Raw genomic sequence first — 5,059 nt, 5'->3', positions numbered from 1 at the left:
CCGACGGGAAGCCCTAGCCACACGGCATTTCCATTCCAGAGCCTGCTACAATGGTACGGCGTGTCGTATTTGTTTAGTAGCTAATGTTGGAATGTTGGCAACAAGCGGAAACATTCAGCAGCGACCCGAAGTTGCACCGATTAGTTAGCTCCCCCAAGGGGACCAGGTTATATTATGCGAATTCACGCAGAGTAAGCTCCGCGCGGTAGTTACTGAGAGCGGATGGAGTTAGTGCAACGTGACTTCTTACGATGGTGGGGTACTGAAGTTTCACGAATACGAGCAACTACTAACTGACAGATCCCAAGTTTTGCCGTTTAAGCCTGCGCGATATACGACTAACCGCGAAGAGGTTTCGACTTTAGCTGACGTGCGAGAGAGCGGAAGTGACGCTGCTATGCGGAACCCGACGAGGCAGCCTGCGGCCGCAGCCAAGTGAAAGCAACTCCACTGCTCTGGAAACTTTAGTCTGTCCGCCGTGATAGTCTAGTGGTTAGGACATTGCGTTGTGGCCGCAAGAACCCAGGTTCGAATCCTGGTCACGGCATGCGACTTATTTTTCTTCGATTTCCTGACAGGACAGTAACGCCTGCTAAGACCTTCGAGAACTTTATTCAACAAGTCCGCAACAGCTTCTCATTTTACACATGCACAATTTAAGGTACATATTCTATGAATGAAAATCCGTCAACTATCTGTATGTCGATATTTTTATTTACCTATAGGAACGAGTATTTCAGAGTGAAAGCTGCGTTTTTACTGTTCACAAAATGCAACTGAGTATCTTCATCCTGACGTGGTGAAGAAATTATACCTGATTTTTCTGCAAATCTGACTCTGTTAGACGTTGGCGAAAAGGAAGGTTCAACGTTTCGTCGACGAAGTGCTCATTAGGGGTGTAGGACAAGCGACTGACTTCAACCGATTCCTTTGCTCCAAGGAAGAGCCAAATTACGTTGTGCACATTATAGATCAAATGAATATAAGTGAGGCAAGAAGAGAATGGCCACGTTTTGAGATTCGCCAGTAGTGATGCGACGAACCGGTTGTGGGGACTTGAGCTTGTTCTCGCGAATACGAGTCCAATGTTTTAATCAATGCACCATTAATTTTATTCTCCAAATGGAAATCAAGGAATGTGCATAGAGAAAGATGGGGAACGCTGCGCAAAACGAAGTAGCGCGCATGTGTGTTCGCTGAAATTTATCCAAGAGATGGCGAGATTCTAAAACTGTCATGTTTCATATGAGTGACTCAATGAGTATGAGAATATATTATGCTCCAAGAACTACATTTATCAGGAAGTACGCGTAACTTATTGTGTCTCAAGCTACTTACAGATATCCAGTCAATGTTTTCTTTAAGGCATTACTTCCGTACGTAAACAGTAAGCATGTTTCATTACAATGTTCACACAACATAATTTTATAATAGTAATATTGGTAGTATCACCACTTTTGTGATTCAGTGATCTGAAATTCTATCCATCATATGATTAAAGCCAGGGTATCCTAAAAGTTGTTAGCAATTTTGATCATAGCTATACCAAAATGTACGCCGCCAGGTCTCAGGCGCCTTGCCACGGTTCGCGTGGCTTCCCCCGTCGGAGGTTCGAGTCCTCCCTCGGGCATGGGTGTGTGTATTGTCCTTAGCGTTAAGTTAGATTAAGTAGTATGTAAGCCTAGGGACCGATGACATCAGCAGTTTGGTCCAATAGAAGTTATCAGAAATTTCCAAAATGTACTCTGACAATGAAAAGCAAAAATCTGGAACCGAAAAAATAGCACAATTCAGAAAGATCTGTTAGATATCATCAGAAATAACCGTCATAAATGTCACGTTAATACTCCTCAAAGTGGAGAAACGGGAAATAAACTTTAAAAAATGCTTATGTAACTTTGATGCCATTTCTAATATTTCACACGAAACTTCTTATCTGACCATGTTAATGGATTTATTGCGTCACTTTTATGTGTCCTATTACAAAATGTTCACTGACATACTAACTGTTAAGCAAAATGTGTCTTGAGATCTACGTTTTTGCAATTTTTAGGTGCAATGTAACACTGGGACAGTACTCGATTAATTGCTAATTGAGTGTAGAACCCTCGCAAAATCACGCGGAAACTGAAAAGTATGATTGAGTTTTAACACTTTGCCGTCTGCACGTCTCGTACAAATTTATTCGCTTGGCGCCGGCAGCGCTAAGTCGGATTACTTGGCTTGTCGCCTTTCCGTTGATGACAAGCTTCAAACACATTGACTTTTGCGCGCTTTAATTTTCCGGAAATCCTCTATTTTGCCGTATCGTTCCACAAACTCGAATTTTCTTTTCAAGTAGCTTCTCTGCAAGTTCTATTCTGCTATAATAATTATCCATGCAGAGGTGATGCCACTTTCCATCAGAAGGTGTCAATAGGTCCATCACTGTTTTTGCTAAAGGCTGTCCAGCGCCGGAATATATCTTGAATAAGGAAATGTAACCCATACTCGAACCACACAGCATCCGAATGAGTATGCCGTATTTCGTAAACTTAAAAATTTAACCGTCCACGCCACGGTATCATTCCTTCATCAATTGAGATGTTTTGACTTACATTAAACGTTTCTTTAAATTTTTTTGGAAAAATAATCAATTAAGAATTGCACTTTGACAAGCCGGTCGGCATTATTCAGTTTATTGTTGCTGTCGGAAAATGTAAAAATTGTAATATTTGTCTGAATCGGTTGCGGGACATCGTTTTGCGAAATATCGGTGCGTCTGTCAACGGATTCGTTGACCAATAATCATTGATCCTTGCTTTTCTTACAATTCCCATAAGGATAGCAAGCCCAAACCATTTTCTAAGTTCGGGTCCCGTAACGTCGACAAATTTGGCATTTTTTAAATCCAGTTTCCTTCTATTGCAATTTTGAATTAGTACTTTATTGTTTCGTTGCTAATATATGCAAATAGATAGTTCCCAATATATAATTGCACGATATCCTCGACGCTCTGTGTATCTTTGGGAACTACGTTTGGACCTGGGGATCCTTCAAATGTATTATTGGTCCTCGGTAAATCAAAGTCTTACCACTGTGCTCTGCCTTCTTCGTCTGATTCAGCCGAATCAGTTGGCAACCGTAGCGTTCGCCGAATTCTTCTTGGACATAGTTCACTATCTTCCTACGATTCTGCTTCATTTTCATTTTTTTGATATCCAATGTCTTCTTCCCAATCAGCCAAGTCGTCCGGAATGTCAGACAAGACGTCCGCGCATTCATCGTAAATAATCCTATTGTCTCTTTCGTCCGCCATGATGAAGGGGCACAAGTACTTATAAAAACAAAACACTTGTTGATGTGTGTAGCTTACTGTTACCTAAACAAGACACCAACAGAATGCAAAAGATACTAACGTGCTGTCGCCGGCCACTGCGCGATACTACGCTCGCGACACCACCGTGTCGTCGCCGGCCGTTGACCGCTGTTCACGCACGACACCACTGTGGTGTCGCCGGGCGGCATAGTGTTAACAGCTTAGAACTGGAGCAAGGCAGTCTTCGGTTCCATAATTTGACACATTATGGTTCAGCCAAACAAACTTGATTGTGGGACTGTGCATGCTGAACTGTGTTGCACCCCGTACAGTTTCAGAAAGCCCGTGTTGCCGGAGAAGACGTCCTTCCGTCTGCAATTTCACACTTCTCTGCACTCTCTTCTCGACTGATGCATTTGGGTCCGTACATGTGTAGATATAGAGCCCTACGGTGCAACATAACTGTGTTCTTTGGACCTTGTGGCGATAGCACTGCAGTATAAAAATGAATGCACACTCAGGAAACAGTCACGGTCCTTTTTGTCCACAGACAAATGACAAACAACTGTTGTTACGACGTTGTGCAGCAAAGGGAGATAGCGCAGATGTGGAAAGTGGAGACGTGGTACAGACACGTCCACTGCAGCTACGTTTTGTATTTTATTTATTCATTTATCCAGGGCTCATCTCGCAAAGATGTAGTATTTGTCATCATGATACAATGAAAATAAAGAACTCAAGTACATACACTACTGGCCATTAAAATTGCTACACCACGAAGATGACGTGCTACAGACGCGAAATTTAACCGACTGGAAGAAGATGCTGCGATATGCAAATGATTAGCTTTTCAGAGCATTCACACAAGGTTGGCGCCGGTGGCGACACCTACAACGTGCTGACATGAGGAAAGTTTCCAACCGATTTCTCATACACAAACAGCAGTTGACCGGCGTTGCCTGGTGAAACGTTGTTGTCATGCCTCGTGTAAGAAGGAGAAATGCGTACCATCACGTTTCCGGCTTTGATAAAGGTCGGATTGTAGCTTATCTCGATTGCGGTTTATCGTATCGTGACTTTGCTCCTCGCGTTGGTCGAGCTCCACTGACTGTTAGCGGAATATGGAATCGGTGGGTTCAGGAGGGTAAACGGGACGCCGTGCTGGATCCCAACGGCCTCGTATCACTAGCAGTCGAGATGACAGGCATCTTATCCGCATGACTGTAACGGATCGTGCAGCCACGTCTCGATCCCTGAGTCAACAGATGGGGACGTTTGCAAAGCAACAACCTTCTGCACGAACAGTTCGACGGCGTTTGCAGCAGCATGGACTATCAGCTCGAAGACCATGGCTGCGGTTACTCTTGACCATGCATCACAGACAGGAGCGCCTCCGATGGCGTACTCAACGACGAACCTGGGTGCACGAATGGCAAAACGTCATTTTTTCGGATGAATCCAGGTTCTGTTTACAGCATCATGATGGTCGCATCCGTGTTTGGCCACATCGCGGTGAACGCACATTGGAAGCGTGTATTCGTCATCGCCATACTGGCGTACCACCCGGCGTGATGGTATAGGGTGCCATTGGTTACACGTCTCGGTCACCTCTTGCTCGCATTGACGGCACTTTGAACAGTGGACGTTACATTTCACCTGTGTTACAACCCGTGGCTGTACCCTTCATACGATCCCTGCGAAACCCTACATTTCAGCAGGATAATGCACGACCGCATGTTGCAGGTCCTGTACGGGCCTTTC

At 44.3% G+C, this 5,059-nt stretch overlaps 1 non-coding gene across 1 annotated transcript; it reads left to right on the top strand.

The window, feature by feature from the left end:
• Nucleotides 1–475: 475 nt before the first annotated feature.
• On the top strand, nucleotides 476–547 carry Trnah-gug (transfer RNA histidin (anticodon GUG)). The gene has a single exon. It is a non-coding gene; the product is annotated as a tRNA-His (tRNA).
• The last annotated feature ends 4,512 nt before the right edge of the window (nucleotides 548–5,059 follow it).

The sequence above is a fragment of the Schistocerca nitens genome, chromosome 2 (assembly GCF_023898315.1).
Source record: "Schistocerca nitens isolate TAMUIC-IGC-003100 chromosome 2, iqSchNite1.1, whole genome shotgun sequence".
NCBI classification, from domain to species: Eukaryota; Metazoa; Arthropoda; class Insecta; order Orthoptera; family Acrididae; genus Schistocerca; species Schistocerca nitens.
The sequence above is the reverse complement of the archived record's forward strand: the minus strand, read 5'-3'. Positions and strand labels throughout refer to the sequence as shown.